The 23,108-nt window shown below is 42.3% G+C and overlaps 1 protein-coding gene and 1 non-coding gene across 3 annotated transcripts in view; one reads left to right on the top strand and one right to left on the bottom strand.

The window, feature by feature from the left end:
• The first annotated feature begins 2 nt into the window (after positions 1 to 2).
• Positions 3 to 23,108, top strand: part of Adgra3 (adhesion G protein-coupled receptor A3) — a 105,268-nt gene continuing 82,162 nt past the window's right edge. The window contains exon 1 of one of the 2 annotated variants that reach the window (XM_015481999.2): positions 3 to 174. The gene's annotated coding sequence lies outside the window, so the exon portion shown is untranslated. The remainder of the gene's footprint in view (positions 175 to 23,108) is intronic. The other variant, XM_048784274.1, reaches the window with a different exon arrangement.
• On the bottom strand, positions 8,924 to 9,106 carry LOC125610987. Its single transcript, XR_007341103.1, has one exon. It is a non-coding gene; the product is annotated as a U2 spliceosomal RNA (small nuclear RNA).

Below are 23,108 nucleotides of genomic sequence, written 5' to 3'. Positions count from 1 at the left end.
AGTGCTGGGAGGCGGCGGCGGGGCTGCGGCGCTGCCCCCGGGCTGCAAGCACGACGGGAGGCCCCGAGGGACCGGCAGGGCGGCGGGCGCCGCCGAGGGCAAGGTGGTGTGCAGCAGCCTGGAGCTCGCGCAGGTCCTGCCCCCGGACACGCTGCCCAACCGCACGGTCACCCTGTGAGTAGCCTGCGGGCCCCCGCGTCCTCTTCCTCCCTCTCTCTTGTCTCCCGGCTTCTCGCTACTTAACTTTGGAGAAGGGTCCTGCCGGCATCCACGCGCCTTTGTGTGAATGGAGCTGCAGGCATCGGGTGGTGCCGGGGGAAGGCTACTTGGCGTGGGTGCAGTTTGGGGCAAGGCGAGGCAGTCTGCTTCCGAGCCGCCTCCCGGGCTCTGCTAGTTTGCAAAGTAAAGTTTTCGGGCTCCTGGGCGCTGCGCTTGTGTGGCTGCGCCTTGCCACGTGAGGATGCAAGTAAACATGCAGTCGGCACAGTTAAAGCTCATTCATCCTGGTTTTAGACTTCTAGAAAACAGCGCTGGCTTACAAGAATTCGTCCTGCCTCCATGAAGATTAAGTTACATCTAGGTAGTTGAGTTTGCAGAGTACAAGAACTTTGAACGCCCTTGTGTACTCCCCAGACCCAGAGACTTCCCTTACCCTTTGCTGCCCTAATTTTCTTGCAGTTAAAGAGCACCTTTTGAGGTAGACTTACTTGTGATTAAGGGCTGCAAACATGCACCCACTTTCCAGTCCCATTTTCATTTCTGTGAGAAATCATCTTGAAAAGCCAGGAACTACAGAATTAAAACTGCTTTGTGGAGCCCTCCAACTCCACTGTGATTTTCCGATTGAGTTACCACCTGGAAGGAAAAATTTTGGTAACTCACTTTGTGTTAGGATTCAAGGTCCAGGTTTTTGAAGGCATAGTTCTGCCAGTTCTAGCTGAATCGTTGGCTCCAGTGACTCCAGACTGTGTTTTCTGAATGATAAATTGGTTTGGAAAAGTTTAAGTCTAAGTGTTTCTAATGGATATTTTGTCAGACTGAAATATGAGTCCCTTGGCTCCGTTTTCCTCTATGTTGTTTTGGTTGGTTTCCTAAAAAAGAAGGCTTCCACTAAAAACATGAAGGCAAAGGCCACAGCATCTTCTATGAAAAAAAACCCAAAATATGTTTTTTAATTTAACCCAAATTCCTCAGCGGGATATACAGGTATACCAGGGAAGGCTGTGACACCGGGGGAAAAAACTGTGCATATATATATAGAGGCAAAAAGATAGGTAAAACAGTTTTTTTTGTTGTTTGTTTGACTCCTCTGCCAAAACTTTGCCATTTGGTGGTGGCAGCAGTTGTGTTTATTTACTACTTGGCAAGATGCTTTGAAGTGGAAATTTTGGGTATGGGACCTTAATTACATTTTGAATCTACTGTAGAAAACCCTAGTGTTTGAGAAGTCCCTTGTTGCTCTGCAAAAATTAGTCACCAAGCAATGACATTGTAAACATTTAGGTTCTGGGTCAGTGAGTGGTGCTTAAGTTGATTCATGTTTGGGTCCGGTTTTTCTGAAATGTCAATGATACCAGCTGGATTTGATCAACTTCTTCTAAATTGTTGATTTTGCTTTGCAGAAAAAAAGTAGGTGATATTGTAGAAAATCACTTTTGGCCATATTAATCACTAAATTATTTTACTAAAATTTTCAGGAGTTGAAATACCATTTTTATCCAACTTTTTTTTTTGGTACCTGAAAGCCCTTTGGATGAAAGTAAAATTAACAAAATTTATTTTTGTGAGTGGGAAGAAGTAATTTATTTAAGGATCAGTTTAAACTGATGTTTTGGGTAAAGTGTGTTTAAGCTATTTCAGACCTGGTAGAAGGTCTTAGGGATCAGTTCCCTTATTTTATTAGGCAAGGAGTCAACTGTGGATAAGTGACATGTCCAAGAGTAGTGATGATTTGGTATCTGGGTCCATGTCTCAGATTCTTGCTCTGCAGTTCAGATATGTTCTCATCTTTCCCTCTTGCTTTTCATCTGTCTTAGTTCAACACAGTTTTGATTGGGAGGCTCCTTGGTAGAAGCTGGCATGTTAAGCTTTGGAATGTGTGTGTGTGTGTGTGTGTGTGTGTGAGAGAGAGAGAGAAAGAGAGAGAGAGATTTCTTAGGCTGCTGCAAATTACTTCATACTTGGTTGCTTGAAATAACACATTTATTTTCCCCATAAATCTGGAGTCCAGAGTCCAAAATCAAGGTGTCAGCTGGGCCGTACTCACTCTGAAGAAGTTAGGGAAGGATCCTTCCTTACTCCTTTCATCTTCTAATGTTCTTGAGTTTGTGGCAGCCAGCTCCAGTCTCTTTGAGTCTCAGATTCTCTTCACTCATAAGATCAGCAGTCACTGAATTTAGGGTCCACTCTTAAGTCCAGGATGATGTCCTCTCAAGACCCTTTTCTTACTTGTACCTACAAAGTCCCTATTTCCAAATAAAGTCACATTGAAGGTATTGGGGTTAGGACTTGGACATGTCTTTTGGGGAGACACTGTGTAACTCAGGAAAGAAAGGAGAACGTGATTGTGCTGGGGATGTAGCTCAAGTTAGAGATCTCCTCACATTCTCAGTACCCTAGGTTTGATCCCTAGCACAAAGAAAAGAAGCATGATCTTTGTTCTATAGGAACTTGCAGGTATTTGGAGAGGAAAATTCATGCATAAATCTCAGAACAGCATGGTACTGCTCTATTATTGGGGTGCAGAAGCAAAAAGAATCCAGGGAAAGGATAATGGTACTTCTTGGAGTATAGTTGGTGAGATTGAGGATCGAAGGATCATGGGCCAATTCTGGAAAAACGAGAAAGATAACTGAAGAAAATAGCTAGGGGACCAGAACTGGAAGTGAGCAAGTTGGAGGGAGGAGACCCCAGCATGCTCAGACTTGCTGAGGACGGTATTCAGGTACATGCTGTGTGATTGCTGCTGTTAGAATGTCAAGGGCAGAGGGATGGCCAGAGCAGAGGCTGTAGGGGCCAGTGTATGGGTGGACCGGCTCCTGGGTTTGAGTTAATCCCTTAGGTTTGGTCAGGGGTTTTCAGTGAGTTATGATGTGGCTGCAGAGAGGGAGATTAATTAATTGGCAATTGGCAGGGGTTGGAAGGGGGTCAGATTGGATCAATTTTTTTTTTTTAAAGTAATGAAAATAAGACTTTTTCTATTTGGTTGGTGAAGTGGGCTTGTCATAGACTTTCAGCTGTCTCTGTGAACCACACTCCTTTCTACCTCCTTAGCCCTGTTTACCAAGAAAAGTCTGGCAGAAATCCTTGGCTGGACCATGTTTGTTCTCCTCTCTCATGTAAACTTGTATTGAAGGATTAAATTGTTTTTTTTTTTTTTCAATAAAAATTTACCTGAATTTAATGTTTTTGCAAGAAATACAAATTATTTACTATATTCCTGTTTTATAGGAAATGTTGCTTAATATTTTCAGTTTAAAAATTTCTGAGGAGTTCATTGACAGAAAATCTTACGGATTTTGTCCTACTTTTCTAACTGTCTTCATCATTGCTACCTGGTGATTCTAGACAAAGAGAATTATTTTTAAAAAATGTGGTTTTTCAAGAAGCTTAAGGGTGAAGAGTCTACGTTATTTTTATTTTTTTGGTACTAAGGATTGAACCCAAGAGGTGCTTAATCACGAAGTCATATCCCCAGCCCTTTTAAAAATATTTTATTTAGAGACAGGATTTCACTAAGTTGCTGAGGCTGGCTTTGAACTCAGAATCCTCCTGCCTCAGCCTCCTATGTCACTGAGATTACAGGTGTGTGCCCCTGTGCCCGCTGAAGTCCAGGTTTTTCTGTTTGACAGTGCATGGGTTTTAGTTTTGACTCTATAAAATATTAGGTTGGTTTGCTGTCAGAAAACTGCTCATTGTTTGTACTTCTCCATCATGGCCAGTACCGAGAACAAGAAAAGGAATGCTGGTATTGTTCAGAAACCTAAACCTCCTTGTGGAGAAAGGATTTACACAATAGGAAGCAGACATTTAGGGACCAATTAAAGACTGTGTGTAATTAAGGAGTAAATCCTGCACTGCAGACTGGCTCAGTGTTCTAGAAGGCCTGAAGGGGGAGAGCTCTGTGTGGCTCTGGAGTCCTCGGAGTTCTTGGAGAAGTGAGGAGTTGAGCCTGGCCTGCAGGAAGGGAAAGATTGGATGGGGGACAGAAGACCTGCTGGGTCCTGCAGGCCTGGGGGTGGCCCAGTCAGAGTGGAGAGACAGCTTGGAATCATTGGCCTGTACATGGTATTGCAGACACTGGCCTGGTGGGGGTCAGTTGGGGGGGAGAGAGGGCAGATCAGAAGGAAGAGGAGGGACCCACGGGAAAATCTGGACTGCAGAGGAGGCTGGAAAGGACACCCAAAAGAGCAGTTGCTGAAGCTGGGGAGCAAGGGGAGAATCTGGCCATTGAAGCCAGAAGAAGAAGATGTTTGAAGCCAGGAGCTATTAAGAGGTAGGTGCCTAGAGACAGGTGGAGAAAGAACAGGAAATAGACCCCTGGCCTTGACAGCTGGATGCGTGGGCCTCTCTGAGAGCAGTGTCAGTGTGTGCAGGTGGAAGAAGCCAGGGTGGGTGGCTTGAGGGTCACAGGGGCTGGCGCTGGTGGAAACAGCATGTGGATGAGGGAGGGGTTTGGTGTGAGGGACCCAGAAGGAGCACTGTGGAGGGAAGGTTTGAGTTTCTTGGGGAGCATGAGAGCCCCTCTAAATAGTGTTGGGGATGATTTCCAAGAGAGAGAAATGGTGATGGGAGAAGAGACAGGCTGGAGCTAGAGCACAGGATTGGCTCACAGGAGATGGCCAGCACAGCCATTTTCTCCAGCGCCATTCAGCCTAGAGATGCGACTCCTTGGGTGTAGCCAGATTACTGCTTTGCCAGGTGAGTGTAATCCGGGAGAGATTTCAGTGATTTCTGCTATGGCCTGAAAACTCTACCAGGGAGCTGCTGGATCGTGGGTGAAGGTGTTGTCATTGAATCCAAGGTCCTACACACCTTGATTTCCAATACTTAGCACACATTTTTTTCTTTCTATGGCTCTCTGCTGAAGTGGTGTTCTGTGCCAGGGGTTTGGGGATAAAATATAAAGGCATAATGCTTTCATCCAAGGAGTAGCCTCAGAACAAATTCTCTGCTTAACCAAAGTGTGTTTCTCATTGTCCTCTGAGTGGAGTTCATCCTTGGCTTCCTGTGTGCTTTGGCTAAGACTCACCTGTGCCTGATAATCCTTGCTCTGGTGCTTCCCGATCTAGCTCAGCTGCCATGAACTAGTCTCTTCACTAAGTGCCCTGGCATGTTGATTCCTTTGTTTTCTGAATTTGGGTAGCTTTTAATCTCTAAGCTCTTTTCTTCTTCTTCTTTTTTTTTTTTTGTGTGTGTGTGTGTGTCTGCGTGCAGTATGCATGCCACGGCCAAGTTGCACCCCCTTCTCTCTCTTGTGCCACTTTCATAATGCTGGATGTTGCTCTCATAATACACATCCCTTGAAGGGAAGGACTCTGAGATATGCCTAGTGCATGGAATAGGGGGATCCACAGTTGTTCTATATGGGCAAGAGAACATGAGATACAGTGGATGGTGGAAAATCAGGAAAAGTGGAGGATGGAAGAGTTTGCAAATTCAGATTTTTACCCTACTATAGCAAATGAGAACATTTGTTTATTACTGATTAACTCAGTCTACAATTACATTTGTCCTAGTTGATCTTATAAAATTGTGTTGGTAGTGGCCTGAATTTCTACCAGGGATGTTGCTTCGAAATATTGCTGAATTTGGGCCCAACTTAGGCCTCTGGTCCTTGAATGTAAGTCTTACGTTTTAATGATGTGACAAGGTTTTGCTGGGTCCTGTTGCTTCTTGCCTGCTTGGAGTCCTCCAGCATCAGGAGTATGGGAGAGAAGTTGGTGGGTTTGGCAGTATGCCAAGTGTAGACACAAACAACAGGAAAGCTTGGAGAGGTTTGCCCAGTGCCATTGCAGCTTCTGTTCCTAGGAGCCTATAAAGATGGTTTAGAAAACAGACAAAAGAAAGAAGTAAAAACCCTTGCAAGTAACTTAGAAAATGACACTGGATGGTTTCTAATCAGAATCTTAGTGACTTTTTTTTTTTCTCCCTCTTTCAGCTGGTTCTCAGGAAGCAGTTGTTTTCTGCCTTGTCTTGACCCTATGGGGCAATCTTCAGCCCAGAGAGTATAACTAATTCATTATTGTGTTAACTTCTTTCTCTATGTATACAGACAAACATGAGGATACAGAGTTCTTTAAGTCTTATGTAGCTTGTTATTCAGTTTTCACAGAGATTAAGAAGCTGAAGGTGGAAACTTGCCCCATAAGTTTTTAACTGATTGCCTGGCTGAATTTATTTTATAATTTAATATAATTTTAATGCTTTATGTATGGTTTAGCTTGCCTGTATGTTCAAATACAGACAGTTTTAGTCCAAAGAGGGACCTTTGAAAAGTAAGCAGTTTTTCCCAAGGTTGGGATATTTTTTTTTAAATATAAACTTAGTTAACTGCTTGTTAAGTTTGGCTGGGGTGGACATGTAGTGGGTGCCTCCCACAGGGCTCTCATCTTTCTTGGCTGTTTTTAAAAATTAATTAATTAATTATTTTTGCAGTGCTGGGGATTGAATCCAGGCCTTGAACATCCTAGGCAAGCACCCTGCCACTGAGCCACAGCCCCAGATCCTAGGAAACATTTTTATGCCCCCTAAGAACAGGTGTGAGCTTGAGACTGAGTGATGGATCTTTTTGTTGCATGATACTCCTTGCTTTCTCTCTCATGTCCATCTCTTGGGCATAAATCCTTTCTCCAACCTAAAAATATCCTGGACCTTCAGAGATTTTCAGTTCTATCATTTATGCAGGTCTTTGTGAGAATTTTCTTGTCATGACACAACACACATGGACATTAGTGATGTTGTCAAGGATGCTCCAGAGCTCCCTGTTCCAGGCCTGAATCCATCCCAGCCCCAGGGTTAAAGGGAACAGTTATCTTTACCTTCCTGGTGTGAGAATTTGCGGTTGAGAATTTTGTTTGACTCACCAGGGAGCTTTGAATTTCAGATGCTGGACCACACACCCCATGTACTGATGGGATTGTTCAGGGATGGGGCCTGGAGGTTGGTGGTTTTCAGAGTCCCGTAATGTAGGTGGTTCTGTGTCTTCTATGTTAAGAACCTTTTGTTAGTAGCCCAGCCATCTGAAGGGTTAACCGTAGTCAACCAGCTGTCAACCTTTGCAACAAAAGAAGATCCAAGGAAGAACAGAGAAACAAATTTGAGGGCATCTGCCTCCAGGGGAAGGTGGGGCTGTTCCAAGTGGAGCAGAGATGTGTGAAACCGAGAGAGGTTTCTAGGACAGTGGCTGAGAGCTGCTGAACAGGACCTTGTTCTTAGGAGTCAAGAGGATGTTGGGACAGTGTGATGATGTGCTAGAAGTTGGACTCAGTATCAGCTGTGGGCCAGGACAATAGGGTTTTAGATTTAGAGATATGTTATGGATTTAAATGCATAAAGGTGAAAGGGTCTGAATACTCCAAGCAAGCATTTGTCCAACTGGTATCTGAAGGCCCCCACACTGTGAGTTTTTGGTTGGGGTGGGTGGGCAACAAAAATATACAGCCCCTGTTCAATGTCCCTTTAATCCTTTCTTTTAGATTTAAAATAAGAGCTTTGTTTCCTGGCAATTTCCCATGCATTCCAGAGGCAATTTCCCTGTGGAAATCTTAGGGGGAAAAAAATTTACTGGTATTATCAGAGGAAAAAAAAAATCCTTGTTATGGTTTACATTCTGATCATAAGCAAAGTTTAATATAATTTAACAAATCTACAGAAGGGTCATTTATTTGGCCACCTCTAATTTCTAGTAGGTTTTTTTTTTTTTAACACTCTTGAGGTTTTTAGGGAGATAAGTCATCATCTGATAATCCATTTATAGCATAATTTTCTTGCTTTGTTGGGCTGGGACTGAAGGAGGCCAGACTGTGGACTTCCTTGAGGTGGTGGTGACTCTCTGTAGAATTACGTAGTCCATACAATGAAGGCAAACTTGTCCATCGCCCTTGTGATCTACAGTTCAGAATTTTTATCAAGCCCCTGTGTGATTCTTCCTGATCACAGCACCACCGTAGCGTGAAACAGCTTTGGGCAGGATTGCAAGCTCTGCATGGAAGTTCCTTCCCACCTGTTGAATCCTACTTGCAGATCAAGATGTCTCTCCACTGAGGAGTAAACAGGAATCCTTCCGAGGCTGGGGAGAAGTGACGGATCCCTGAGGTTACTGAGGATTTAGACCCCTCAGTCTAAACCCTCCTCCAAGTTAACTGAGGGAAACCGGGCAGCCTCAGGTGTAGCCGAAATGCAGGTTCTTCAACAGTGTTGTTAAAATTTTCTTTAAGTGTGCTTGAATCTATGCCTAATTAAATTGATTCCTTTCCAATCAAGATAAGACTTAAAAAGCATTCTTTGTTTGATTGTGCAACTCTTCCTGACTCTTCTCATGAAAAAGGTGAAGAGAAATTGACTTCTGGTGCATTTATCTCCAGGGCAGTGTTTAAGACAGATGTCCTTTCATTAGGTTCACCTTTTCCCCCCTTTTAAAAAACCTTTCTTTTATTTTAAACAAGCCCAAGAGTCAATTGCTCTTTTATGGCCAACCCCCTGTTAGAATTCTCAAATCTTCCCAATGTAAACAGGGAATTTGCAGGCTACTCAGCGGGCACTGCCAGCTTGGCCTTGGCATTCCTTACAGCCCCATCCTGCCTGGTGTCTGCTGCTCTATGGCAGCTGTCTTCCTTTTTGGAATGATTTATTTCCAATCCTTGCACTCTTACCAGATTGTGTTCTCTTTCTTTCCTTTTTTTTTTTTTTTTAAGTCCCCCGAACGGGGTGCACCGTTCCTGGACGTACTGCAATACCAGGTGGAGTGGACAGAGCAAGCTCCTATTCCATCTCCCTGCTCCCAAAATCCATTTACTATATTGTCCCCAGATGGAGGACTTAGCAAATATTAAACTGATAAGAACAGATACTACACTTGATCTTAGCCAAAAGGCCGAGAAGCAATAGATGTGGTCAGGTTATCTCTGTATCTGTAGCATCTAGCACGTGAGCACTTGGCCATCTTCGTACAGAGCATTCCCATTTTCCCCACGACTCTTGTTCTCGGGTAGGCCCAGGAAGCCCGAGAGTCTTCAGAGCAGAATAGCCAGCATCCAAGTTCAGAGCTTGACCTCTTACTCTTCACCTGATAGGGAAAAGTGTTTCTCTTTTACCCCAATTCTTTTTTTGTTTCTTGATATTGTTTCTTAAAAGGTAGTAGGACCTTTTAAGAAAGAATGCCTTATCTATCTTCTCTTCTTTAAACTTACCTAGTTTGGGATGCTTTTCCTTAGCAGATATACCTATGTCCTTTTCTCCTCTGTTAAACAAACAAACAAACAAAAAAAACCTCCCCTCTCCAAAATACTTACCCTTGGCGCCATGATGAGTGACACTCTTGTTCCTCCACAGTCATGTTCTCCTTCGAATCTACCACCTTCTTCGGTCCCTGTCACTTCAGTTTGTCCACTGCAGTCTCATTTCTGCCCCGGGCTCTTGTTGAAATCTGCTTGGAGAAGAACCTTTTTCTGTGAGCACTTCATGTTTCTTCTTATTCTGGTCCTTTTGTTTGATGACCACATCTGTTATCACTTTCACTGATGGAATCTTGACAACTGTGTTTACTGTTGAAGCTGTTCATCCTCCTTGGTGCAGCTGGGCAGCTCTCAGGAGGAACAGGCTAGCGTGGCTGTGTGGTTTCCCTGCCAGGCCAGACCAGGAAAGGTAGTAGCACTCCTGAGGAAAGTGGGGATCATGCTTTTTGAGGTGAGGTTCTTGGGAATGAGTGTCATCCAGTAGAAACCTATGAGAAATAGAGATTGCCTGCTTGAGATAAAGAATCCTAGGTAACTGTTCTAGTGGGATTTGATTTTTTCAGGGTCCTTTGTTGGCAGAAAAAAAAAAAAGACATTTGATTCTTTTCTCAGGGATAAAGTTGAAAAACTTGTCCATCAGCTTAGCTGAAAGCAACCACAAGACTAAAAGCAATCTCAGGACTGAGATTGTGACTGTAAGAACTTTATAAGACTTTTTCTTTTATTTGCTTGATTTTTTTTTTAAGCTGTGTAATATTTTCAGTTCTTTGTGTTAGTTTCTTCATCTTTTACCATTTTGTTGGGAACTGTGGTGTGGGCAGCAGGCATGAGAGGGGAAGTAGGGAGACCTTCAGAAGCAACATTAGTAGGTCTGGCTGAGAGGAGGATGATAGCTTTAACTTGGGAAGGAAGGTGTGGGGGGTCCCCAGGACTGTCCGCAGGGGAGTATGGGCTCCCTTCCTGGCTGGAAGGTGAGCATATTGGGGCTCACTCGGGTTCTTGCTTGCTATGCATCACTGTAATGTTTTAACTAGTCTAAAAATGATGTAAGCCTAAATGGTTCTGATTTGTTCTGACTCAGAGTTTATTTTCCAGTGATGCATTTAATTTGCAGTTGGGATGTTGCAGAAGAGTAAGAGTAAAGCTCCTGGCTCTCTCCTTGCTGTTTTCTTCCAGGAGAAGAGAAAGAATACTTCTGTGTTGTTGTACTAGTTTCTGTGTTTCAGAAAGCACTCTCCTTATCCTTCTGATGAAATTGGTTTGAGGGACCTGCTGGTTCTGTTTTCTAGTCTAAGGCCATCCACTTTACTCAGTTCACAAATTCAAATGCCAATCTCTGCAGGAAACATTCTCGGAACACAGAAGAATTAATGTTTACCAGCTATCTGGGCATCCCTTAGCCAGTCAAGTTGACATCAAACTCATCATCTTAAAAAGGTTTAAAAACTTTTTTTTTTTTTCTCCCTCTAATGCTGGTTGGACTTTCTCCTCAAGCTGGTTTGGTGATTACCTTGAACTATCATGACTAGAGAGACCCAAGATGTCTGTAGAACTCTTTGACCTTCAGAACTTTAACAGCATTAACTGATTTCTAAGTTCTAATTACAATTAAGGTTGGATATTCATCACATGCTATGTGCCGTGCTAAATGCAATGTCTCTGTGGTTAAAACAGCTTTCTGTGGTTGTTATTGTCCATGTTTTACAGGTGTGCTGGCAGAAGCTCGGACAGGGTAAATTGGTTTTCTCAAGTTACAGGGTTTGTGGGTTGCAGGGTCCTGGCTTCTGGCCCAGGACTGTGACTCTGGACCTAAAGTCACTAATAAATGCTCTCTTGGGCAGCAGACTTGGGCCTAAGTCTTTGTACAGCAGTTGGTACTGAAGACAGGTTACGTTGAACCATTTCTTTGGAGGCAGCTGACTGATGGGGAAACCGTAATGGAGAATTTCCACCTACTCCATATCAAGTGCGAGAAGCTACTGAAGAATTTTAGTATCTATTTTGCTCTCATCCAGTGGTTGTGGAAATGACCCCAGGCGGTCAGGCTTATGTTTGTATTTGTATTGTATTGAATTTGAATTACGTTTGCAGTTGTATTGGTTATTACTCAATCAGGCCTTTTTTGCTTATCCACATTCTCGAGATTGAAAATGTTATCCTGGTGTCATAAATGACTCTGTCAGACATAGCTGCTGTGCTATGATGAAAGGAATCAGTGTCACATGGGGGAGATGGCTGTGTCTTTGGTAAGTCTTCACCTGAAGTAAAAACAAATTTATGGCGCTGTTGCTTTCCTTTAGGGACAGTTCAGTCTCCATGTCACTCTGCTGGGTGCACAGGGTACTACCATTCCTGCCCTTTACTTAATAAAGACCACCAGAAGCAGCATGAGACTGACTGGATAAGGGGGACTCTCATTGGCTTTGCCACAGAGTAGAATGTGGCCCTCAGCTGCTGACAGCACCTCTGGCCTGCACTTTTCTGACTCACAATGAAATGAGGTTTTGAATTAGATTATCCTTAAGGGCTCTTTAAATGCCAGAGTTCCACAGAATTTTTACATAGCCCACAAAGCCAGGCCAAACCTGACAAGATCACTGAGGTGTTTTTTTAAAATCCACAGACATTAATGAAGCCCCAATAGTTTTTTTGAAAAGGGTTCATGCACCATTGTATTGCATTATGATGGTAAGTGCAGGGGCTGTCCTCTTGTTGGGGAGTGCTGGAGAGGCCAAGTCTGGCCAGCCTAGTGGCTGAGCTGTGCTTGTCTTTGCTTACTGATCTTAGCAGTGCTGATTGCCCCTCACTTCCAGCCTTCATTTGCTAGGGGTCATCCCAGCATTGGGACCTTGAGTTCTCCTTGTGTTACACGAATTCCTTTTTTTTAAAACCCGGATTCGTGAGCAGGTCCCCTGCTTGTGTGAATTTTAGAGCACCCAGTGAATCTGCTGGGTATCCATAAATTTGGGAAATATAAGACTTTTTTTTTTTTTTTTTTAAACATGTTGAAGATATCCACCTTCCACATTCTTTTTTCTTCTACCTTCAGACTTTCTATCCTCCTGAAGAAATGCATCACGGGCTGTTTTTCTCACTGCTTTGCCTGAATCACTGCATGTTTATGGCGGAATCCTTCCACGCCAGTGTTCTGGCTTCTTCTGTTTCACAGTGGTTCCCTGTGCTGCTCTGTACCCCCCTCACCCTCTAGCAGGAGGCTGGTTCCTGATCACGATCTCTTCCTGAGTTATAAAACGACATTTGAGCCGTAGTTGCCTTTACTATGGTTTCTGCAATAGCACAAGTGGGGCAGATAGATTTCTTGAATGTTCGTTTGCAGTTGTATTGGTTATTACTCAATCAGGCCTTCTTTGCTTATCCACATTCTCGAGATTGAAAATGTTATCCTGGTGAAGTGGGCTTAGACGTGGGGGGTGCTGTGTGAGCTTATCAGGAAAGGGCCAGGGCTGAATAATGATCTGACCCGGGCATGGTATGAGGCAGTTGTTTGCCGGTTGCCTTAGAAGCCCAAGGCTCGTTTAATAAATGTATTTATTGTTTCTTTGGCTTTAGAGTCTTAGGGTCATAGAGGCTGTCTGTGCATGTCAGGGTTCTTCACTGGTTGACATAGAATTTCAGCAGCTACTTTAAAGGAGTGTCACAGACACCTGCATTTACAGAAGGTCTCGGGATATTTTACTGGTGGGATTAAATCTATAATGAGATTCTATACTGAGTGGTGAGCTTTGTAGTTGCCAAAAAATTGATTTTACCTCATAGATTGTAAAATGTGCATTTCAAGTGTATTGGTTCCCAGCATTCAGACCAGTAGCTGAAGGACGTTTGGGGGGCTGTACTGGGGAACACCTATAAATGAGTAAGGAAAGACAGGTGACGGTCCACTGGAATTTAGACCCAGTAATAATAGGTGGTGTTTGCTGAGTGTGCCAGGCTCTGTAGTAAGTGTCCAGTGTTGTATTGCTTTCTCTAATGGGGTTGTTGTCATGATGATCGCTGTTTCCTTCATGAGAAGGTGAGGTATTGAGGCTCCTACCTTCCCGAGGTCACCCAGGCAGTGAGTGGTGGTGGAGTCAGGATTTGAGCCCAGCCCACTGAAATTCTGAGGTGCCACTTTCGTATCTCAGATTCCAGTGTGACTCTGGCACAAAGGTGTGATATGTATACTTTTTTAAAAAAATAATGTTTAGCAGCTTTTGATACTATTGTCTAAATGAATGGTGTTATTAGTGCTTGTAAAATAATGCACATTTCATTTTATCATTCTTAATTTTGGCACTGGGGATTGAACCCAGGGGGCACTTAGCCACTGAGCCACATCCTCAGCCCTTTTTAAAAAAATTTTATTTTGAGACAGAGTCTCACTAAGTTGCGTAGGGCCTCACTAAGTTGCTCAGACTGGCCTTGAACTTGTGATCCTCCTGCCTCAGCCTCCTGAGTTGCTGGGATTACAGGTGTGCACCACCACACCCAGTTTATCATTCTTCATTTATGAGCTCAAATACTTCTATAAAAGAAATCCGCCCCCCACCCCCTTCCCGTATCAGTTGCTTGACTTCCTTGAAGTCCAGGCTGGGCAATATAAATCTCTGTTTAATTTTTATCCATTTTGAAAATAGTGAATTAGGTGTTTGTTTTTTTTTCTATAAAGTTTTTAGCTTTGGCTCATGTAAGTGCTTTATATTTAGTTAAAAATTAACACAAAAATCATCTTTGAAAATGAAACAGATTTATTTAGAATTTGGTATTTTGACTAACTTTAAACTGTTCTAACAAAAAGAACTAAAATATTGTTAAACTCTGCTCTGTAGTTTATTGTAGCAATTTGTGGTTTTATTGAGCATAATACATGTAGGAGTTTTCTTTATAGAAACGTTGCTAAGTTTATTCAGAAAGTTCTCAAACTTGAGTGCACATAAAAACCCCTTGGTAGTTCTTGTTAAACAAATCACCAGGCCCCACCTCTCAGAAGAGGTCCTAATGCTTCACCTAGCTGCCAGAGTAGTCCAGGGTGTAAAAGGATTGGAACCTCAAACGTAGATCTGACAAGAGCCTGGGGGTATTGGGGGGGGTGAGGGGAGGGAGGGGGAGAGAGGGAGGGGTAGGTGTGTGTGTGTGTGTGTGAGAGAGAGAGTGAGTGTGTGTCGGCAGCAGCAGAACTATCAAAACAGCACCACAAAAAATCACCCAGAATATTCAGTATTTTTTTTTAATCAAAGAGCAGGGTTGGGCTCTGTTGTCATGCTGTGAGGAACACATCAAGATACAGGTGTGGTTTGGACCAACTAACTGTAAATGATCTTTCTGAGATAATTAGAAATTTGATTATGGCCTGGATGTGAGATGAAAATAAACCGAAATGGAAAAGTGGAAATCAGTAGCTTAAAACAGCTAGTTAACACCAGTGTCTGTGATATGAGCTCATTTTTTGTATACAAAACGTGTACTTGCCAATGGGGTGACAGTGTCAGGAAGGAGCTTTTTTAAGTCATTCAAATGGTCATCTCTAGGTAAGGGTAATATAATTTTCTCATTTTTTTCCCAGTCTTTTCTAATTCTTTACAGTAGACGTCTGCTGCTACTGTAATAAAAAATCATTTAAAAAGAAGATACCTTTTTCACAAGAATTATCATATTGATCATGTCTCAAAATGATAACTCCCCCAGCTATCCCTCTTTATCCCTGTTTCTTATGTTGTTACTTTTTGCAATGGAATTTTTCACCAGCTTACATATTCCATATTTTGTCTACTTTCTACTCACTACTACATAAACTTTTGGGGGGCTCTTATTTTATTTTGTTGTTTTTTGTTTTCCCTAGCACCTTTTCTTTGGTACTGAGGATTGAACTCGGGGTCACTTTACCACTAAGCTACACCCCCAGCCCTTTAAAGATTTAAAAAAAAAAATTCTAAGATAGTCTCACTAAGTTGCTTAGGATCTCAGTAGGCTGCTGACACTAGCCTCAAACTTGTGATCCTTCTGCCTCAGCCTCCCAAGTTGCTGGGATTACAGGTTAGTGCACCACTGCACCTGGCTCTCTGACATATTTAATTGTATCATATAGTTGCCATGCAATAAAGCTTTGTAACTGAATATTGAATGCATGATATTCAATTTGTATGTTATTGCATACCCTTGTATATGATTTGTATACATTGAGTTCTTTGAGGAAAACTGTGGGTTGAAGTCAGATTTAAAAATCACTGTATTAGCCGGGTGTGGTGCTGCACTCTTGTCATCCCAGTGGCTTGGGAGGCTGAGGCAGGAGGATAGCAAGTTCGAGTCCAGCCTCAGCATCTTAGTGAGGCCCTAAGCAATTTAGGGAGACCCTGTCTCAAGATAGAAAATAAAAAGGGCTAGGGATGTACCTCAGTGGTAGAGTGCTACTTGTTCAATCCCGGTACTAAGAAAAAAAAAAATCACTGTATTAAACTGAATTCTTTGTTTAAAAAAAAAAAGCAAAGATGATTTGACTTTACATTAAAGTTTATTTTTGCAAGAAAAAGTGCTAGAGCTGGACTGGGAAGCACTGGGGACTGAAGATGGTTCAGAATGTCAGACCTTATCACATGTGCAGATCATATTTTTAACCAGGGAAAAGGAAGTGATATACAGAAACAGCCTGATTGGCTGTATTTGACAGTTGACTCATTTGATCATGATTTGTCTGCTTTCAGTTGCCTGATTGGCTGACACTCATTTGCTTGGTTATAAGCATATTATATACTCTTAGGTTAGATTACAGTCTGTTTGCATATCAAGCTAGGTTACAGTTTTCTATGGGCTGTATTTGAGTTAAACTCAAATTGAGTTAAACTCAAGGGCTGCTTTGCATTAGACTTTATCATCTAAGTACAGAGGCAAGTTTGGACCAAACTTAATTTAACATCTTAAAAGCTCTAGCTAGGCTTAGAGTCATGCACCTGATAAATTTCTGTTGTTAGGATTTGCCTATTTTCATTATTCTCCTTTATATATATATATATAATGGAAGTAGACTCAAGGAAATAAGAGGTAGCAAAAGGAGGAGGTGGAGTAGGCTTTCTTCTTTAATATGGCTTTTCATACGAGGCTAATCCTGCATTCCTGCATTTTCTCCACATACACCAAATGTGTTTTCTTGGGTACTGCAGAGCTGTGATGTCGGAAGTGCCTTGGAGGGATATGTGCATTAGGCTTTCTTAGCAAGTTTTATTTCCTCATTGAGAGCTGTACATTCTCAAGAGCAAGGGTCAACAAACTATCGCTCTGCCTGTTCTTGTACAGCCTATGGCCAGCTAAGAATGGAGTTTTACATTTGAGATTGATTTGCAGAGCGGTAACTTCAATTAAGTGAAATTTTATCTTCCCTTTCCCTCAACAACAACAACAAAAAATCTGTTTTTCTCATTAGTTAACCGGTATGCTGTAGAAAAAATGATCATGATCATGACCCTTGTTAAAACAGTAGAGATGATCTTATGACAGGTGTCAGGACTTGGCATAAAAGAGACAGATTGGGCTCAACCCCAAATAGAACAAGGGGGCCTGATAGCTAGAGAGGTCATTGGGGGTGGGAGGGTCAGCGGATGGGAAGTTGCAAAGGGGCAGGGAGATTCTTGCTAAACCCAATTGGATTCTGGCTGAAGGCAGGCAAGTGTGATCAGACATCCCCTGAGGATGTTGGGAGTGTTGGTGGGGGGGTGAAGAATTTGATCAAATATGGAAGGCAATCAGGAATCAAGAGTGGGAGGATTCTAAGTTAGCAGGATTCTTGCTAAAACTAGACTCTAAATTAAATATAGACCGAGAAGCTCAAGGTTGGGACCTCCTTAAGAAGAGGGCTTTGAGGAACCCGACCTAAGTGTGTTTAAGAAGGACATCTTTACCAAGTGTTACTGAAAATGATACTCTATTAGTATTGCATTTTGAATCTTGTCAATAAATGGTGAATGTTTGTTTTCTGTCTTGTTCTATCCATATCTCCATATTCTAGGTCTTGCCTGTTGGCCTCCCAAGTTTGAAATAGCAGGACTGTCAGAAAGTTCTTGACCTCTGTTGTAGAGTTTTGAACTCCCCCTATGAATTTTAACAGCCTTGCATTTTAAACAAGAAGTTTCTGATTGATACGCGGACCTTGTGCTTCCACTGTCAGGAGAGGCTGGAAGGCTCTCTGATGGCACCTACATAATTTTTCAGGTTTCTTCCTGGATGTTTTCTGCTAGACCCTAGAGCACGGCCTGCCTGTGCCTGTGTGGCTGTCCAGGTGTTTGTGCTGTCCATGACCAGAGAACCCATTCGCTCCATGCTTGGATTTATGAGCCACAGAATAGGGAGCTAAGTTTGGGGTAATTTGTTACATAGTAATAGAGAATGAATGCAGACCTTGGCCAGGTTATCTCCAAATAAAAGGATTTTCCTCTTCCTCATCTGCCCTTTAAATTTCTACTCCACCCCCCAGCATAGTTCAGAAAATTTCTCCAATCTTCTCACCTGCTTTTAAACTCTGCCTTCCCTTTGTGCCAGTAATGCATGCTTCTTTGGCATCTAGTAGAACTCGCCTCTTAGATTCAAGTCTAAGGTTAGTCCTGGAAGTCTGTTTCTACACCCTGGGTGTCACTTCCAGCACACTAGTTACCTAAGTGTGTCTGAATTAATGAGTCATTGGTGCATCCTAAAGAAAGTCAGCTGAGAAGTAAAAGACTCAAACTCCTTAAGAACCTCAGTATGGTCCCAGTAGAAAGCTCTCCATTTGATTAAACTGCCAAATAAACTTGCTTTTATTATATTCGCAGATACTTAGTGTCTGTGTTCTGTATGCTGTATGAACACCTTGAAAAATGGTCTTCTTTTTCCCATGGAACTGATGTTCTTAGGATAAAATGAAGTATTGTTTACTAAATAACCTTTCATTTTCTTAGGCTTTTTGAAAGTTATCTAGTGTAACATTACAGAAACACTTCAGCTTTTCTTAATCAACCAAATGCTGTTTAATTTCATGTAAACTCATCGTGTTAAATGTTAAAATGGAAAAACAGGTTATTTCCTTTTATTATTGAAACTGCTCAAGGATCCAAAATAATAAGGGGGAAAAAACAGGTGTTGGTTGATTGACTGATTATGGTATTGGGGACTGAACCCAGGGACACTGTACTTCTGAGCTATAGCCCAGCCTTTATTTATTTATTTATTTTTTATTTTGAGGCAGGGTCTCCATAAGATAAGTCATGGAGACTGGCCTGGAACTTGCCATCCTCCTGCCTCAGAATCGTGAGTTGCTGGGACTACGGGTGTCTACTACTGCACCTGGCATGTTTGTTTATTTTTTAAATGTCAGGCCTTTGTTAAAAATGGCTGGGAAATTGAAGGGTTATTTAATGAGCGCCTTGAGGAGTTGAGGGTGGCCATATATCCAGGTGATGTCTGTTTTCCTTGGGTAATTATTAATGGCACCCCCTTTTCATCTCATGACTATAATAGTATGTTACCTGTTGGCATCTTTGGCTTGCTATCTCATTTTAAATAATTGTTCGCCCTGCAGAGTTTGGAGTTGGTGCTGGTATAGTTTAGAGCTTTGAGAAAGCAAACTAAGTTCCGTTTCTTGAGTTCTCCCCAGTTTGCCAAATCGGTAGCAGAGATTTTAAAAACCAAGTAATAAAAATACCCACAAGTGTTTATGTCTGTTTGGAAACTTTGTTATGAAATTCAGAAATTTTACTAGCATATGCCTGATGCACAACGTTTTGTCAGTTTGCCTGCCATATAATTAGTCCTTGGGAATTTTTCTCCAAACTGAGGAAATTTTTCTTTTTTAAAAATTTATATTCATAGGTTTGTTATACATTATTTTTTATTTTATTTTTTGGTACTGAGTATGGAACCCAGGGGCACTTACCACTAAGCTACCTCCCCAGTTGGGTTATTATTTTTTAATTTTGTTTTATTTTGAGACAGGGTCTCACTAAGTTCATGAGGCTGGCCTCAAACTTGTGATCCTCCTGCCTCAGCGTCATGAGTTGCTGGGATTACAGGTGTGTCACCACCCCAGGCTATATTACTTTTCTATTGTGGTAAAATATACATATTTGTTACCCTAACTTGTAGGTGTATAGTTTAGTGGTAATAGTGTTATTTGCTGAGTGTGTGAATATAGGTACCATCTACCCAAAGTTTCTGTCATCCTCCTCATAAAACTCTGCTCATTAAATACTCTCTATTCTCTCTTGCCCCCAGCCCCCTGATAATCTGTCTTTTCTGCAGAGATGTCCTTTTATTTTTTTAATTATTGCCACTCTTCTTTCTCTCCCAGCCCAAGAATTTCTATCATTTGCATATGTTCCAGGTTTCTTTATGATTTGTTCTTAGTAATTCTTTTCCTTTGCATTAAAAAGGCTAATTTTTGTTTCTCCAGAATTGTGTTAATCTTTAGTCTTCTGAGGATGATTCATCTCTGTTTGTCCTTATGTTTGTGTAGCATTTTCTTTTTCCTCTTTTGATAGTTCCATGTCATTTGAAGCCACACTCTGGATCGTACCCTTGTTTTTCTCTGGCTTCTGGGGGTTGGGAAGCAGTCATGGTTCCCTGTGTGTCACCATGGTCCTGATCACACTTGCACTGGGTTAGACCCCTTACTGCCCTCGGCACATGGGTGCTCCAGCCCCTGGAGGCTGGAGATGCTGGTGCTGGCAAAACCCACCTGGACAGTTAAATGATGTCAGATCCCCATCTAAGATTTTGAGTTAATTGTTGCAGGCTTTAGTAATTTGGGGCTGGGGTTGTGGCTCAATGGTAGAGCATTTGCCTAGCACATGAGAGGCACTGGGTTCAGTTCTCATCACCACATAAAAAAAATAAAGATATCATGTCCATCTACAACTAAATATATTTAAATTTTAATTTGTTATATATGACAACAGAATGCATTACAATTTACACATATAGAGTACAATTTTTCCTATCTTTGGTCATACACAAAGTAGAGTCACACCATTCGTGTCTTTATACATGTACTTAGGTAATGATGACCATCATATTCCACCATCTTTCCTACCCTGTGTCCCCTCCCTTCCCCTCCGTCCCCTTTTCCCCTTTACCCTATCTAGAGTTTCATTTAATCCTCCCCCCACCCCCACAGCATATTATGAATCAACATCCTTAAATCAGAGAAATCATTCAGCATTTTTTTTGGGGGGGGGGATTGGCTAATTTCATTTTGTGTTATATTCTCCAGCTCCATCCATTTACCTGCAAATGCCAAGATTTTATTCTCTTTAAATGCTGAATAATATTCCATTGTGTATATATGCCACATTTTCTTTATCTATTCATCTACTGAAGGGCATCTAGGTTGGTTCCACAGTTTAGCTATTGTGAATTATGATGTAGTAAACATTGATGTGGCTGTGTCCCTCTAGTATGCTGTTTTTAAATCCTTTGAGTATAGACTGAGGAGTGGGATAGCTGGGTCAAATGGTGGTTCTATTCCAAGTTTTCCAAGGATTTTCCATACTGCTTTCCATATTGGCTACACCAATTTGCAGGCCCCTCCAGCAATGTATGAGTATACCTTTTCCCCACATTCTTGCCAACACTTATTGTTGTTTGTATTCTTAATAGCTGCCATTCTGACTGGAGTGAGATATTTTTTTGAAAAAAGTAATTTGTTTTTAAAATTCCATAAATGATTTTGATGTGCAATTAGAGAACCAATACTCTGCACCAGGGGCGAGAAAATTTTGTAAGGGTCTAGAGAGTAAATATTTTAAGTGTGTAGGACATAGTTTTTGTTGAAGTTGCATATAACCGTGTTTGTGAAAGCAGCCATAAAATAATTCATAAGTGAGAATGCCGCAGCCCTGTTTATAAATAAACTTTATTTATGAAAACAGGTTGTGGACCAGAGTTTGTTGACTTCTGCTCTAAGGAAATGAGCATGATTACTATTCCTGTTTGTAGATTCTTACGCTGAAGGTCAGAGAAGAGGCCACTTGACCGGTTATGTGGGTGCTAGGTGACATCTCTGGATTCAGGTTCAGGTTCACATCTTGCTTCCCAGGGCAGCTGACCACTCTGATTCAGCTTTTTGCAAACTGGGTTTGGCAGGTCGTTGCATTGTTATCCCTGAAGAACGTTTCTTGGTTGAGTAATTTTAAGAAATATTGAACTAAGCAAATTTGAGCAATGTAGGATGGTTTGATCCAGCAGGTGGTGCTTTCTGAATGTGTGTGTGTGTTTGGTTGCATTGCTCCTGTTTCTCCAAACTCTCTGCTCTGTGGTTCTCTTGCTGTGAAAATGATGGTTTCTGGAGAGTCAGATGTGTGTGCGCCCTCGTCCTAATCTGTTATTGGATATCACCTGTTTTGTTAAATGTCCATAATGTCTCAAAATGTTATAAGTTCGTGAACGTCAGCTGTGTATTAGCTGGGAGAGTCTAGCATGAAGGAGCAGGTGCGGTTGACCTTGTGAAAGGCAGCACAGTGCCCAGGTTCTGTTGGAATGGAAATGTCTCCTGATCCATCCTGAGATTTCCTAGTTGTGATGTTGAGCAGTTGCTTAGGGGCCTGCATTTAGTGCTTCACCAGACAAGTGCATATGTATTCACCAAAAGCCTTTCCTTTTTCTCCTAGAAATGCCTGGGCGATTGACAGATAGGCATCCAGTGACTGAGAGATTAAGGACCTTATCCGGATCCTGAAGCCAGACACTGGTTGTTAAAAAATCAAGTTCAGGGGGCTCAGGGTGGCAGATGCCTGCTATCCCAGCTGTTCAGGAGGCTGAGGCAGTAGGATCTTAAGGTCAAAGCCAGCCTCGACAATTTAGCGAGGCCCTGTCTCAAAAAAAAAAAAAAAAAAAAAAAAAGGTGGGGGAGTAGCAGGGGTGCTTTGGGTATATATATAGCCCAGTGGTCGATTGCTTGTGTCGTCGTGCAAGGTGAGGACATGGGTCAGTCCCCAGTGCCAAAAAAAAGAGAAGTTTCAAATTCAGGTGTTTTAGTTTTGTGTTCCCGTCTGTGCCCTTCATCATGGTGTTTTCATACTTAGTTATTCCTGGTGGAGGGCAGGGACTGAAAAAGTGACCCCCAAACAAAGAAAGTGGTTGGACTCTCCAGCCAGGAGCAGAACCCTATTCCTTCCCAGCCGGTCCCAGCGCCGTGCACCCTTTGCGTTTGTTGGGTGGAGATGGGCAGGATGGTGTCTGTGAACACCTGAACACCTGGTCCTGTTTTAACAGGCACCCTTGGGATAAAAAGAGAAAGATGACTGGGTTTCTTGTTGTCATCACGTATTTGTAAGGAGAAAGGTTTGCTTCTCTACCTAAAGGGGAAGAAATGGGCCGGAAACCAAGCCTCCCCCGCCCCAGTCATTTAATATACCTAGGAGAGGAAGGAGACCTCTTATTTTAGGGAATGACCCATTTACGACCCCCTCAGTGAACATCTATTGAGCCACGTTTGTTTATTTTTTCTCCTTTCCTTCCAAAATTCTGTCGAAAATGATAGAAGAAACATAAAAATATGAACAGACCCATAACGAGGCTGAAAAATGAGAGAAGGGCTGCAGCGGCCCAGAAGCATTGGGGACGCTGTGGAATAAATAAAGCAGATGGGATCAGATTGATGGTGAAACTGGGCAGCGAAAGGCTTACAGCCCAGGAGAG

Source organism: Marmota marmota, unplaced genomic scaffold (assembly GCF_001458135.2).
Source record: "Marmota marmota marmota unplaced genomic scaffold, marMar, whole genome shotgun sequence".
NCBI classification, from domain to species: domain Eukaryota; kingdom Metazoa; phylum Chordata; class Mammalia; order Rodentia; family Sciuridae; genus Marmota; species Marmota marmota.
The sequence above is the reverse complement of the archived record's forward strand: the minus strand, read 5'-3'. Positions and strand labels throughout refer to the sequence as shown.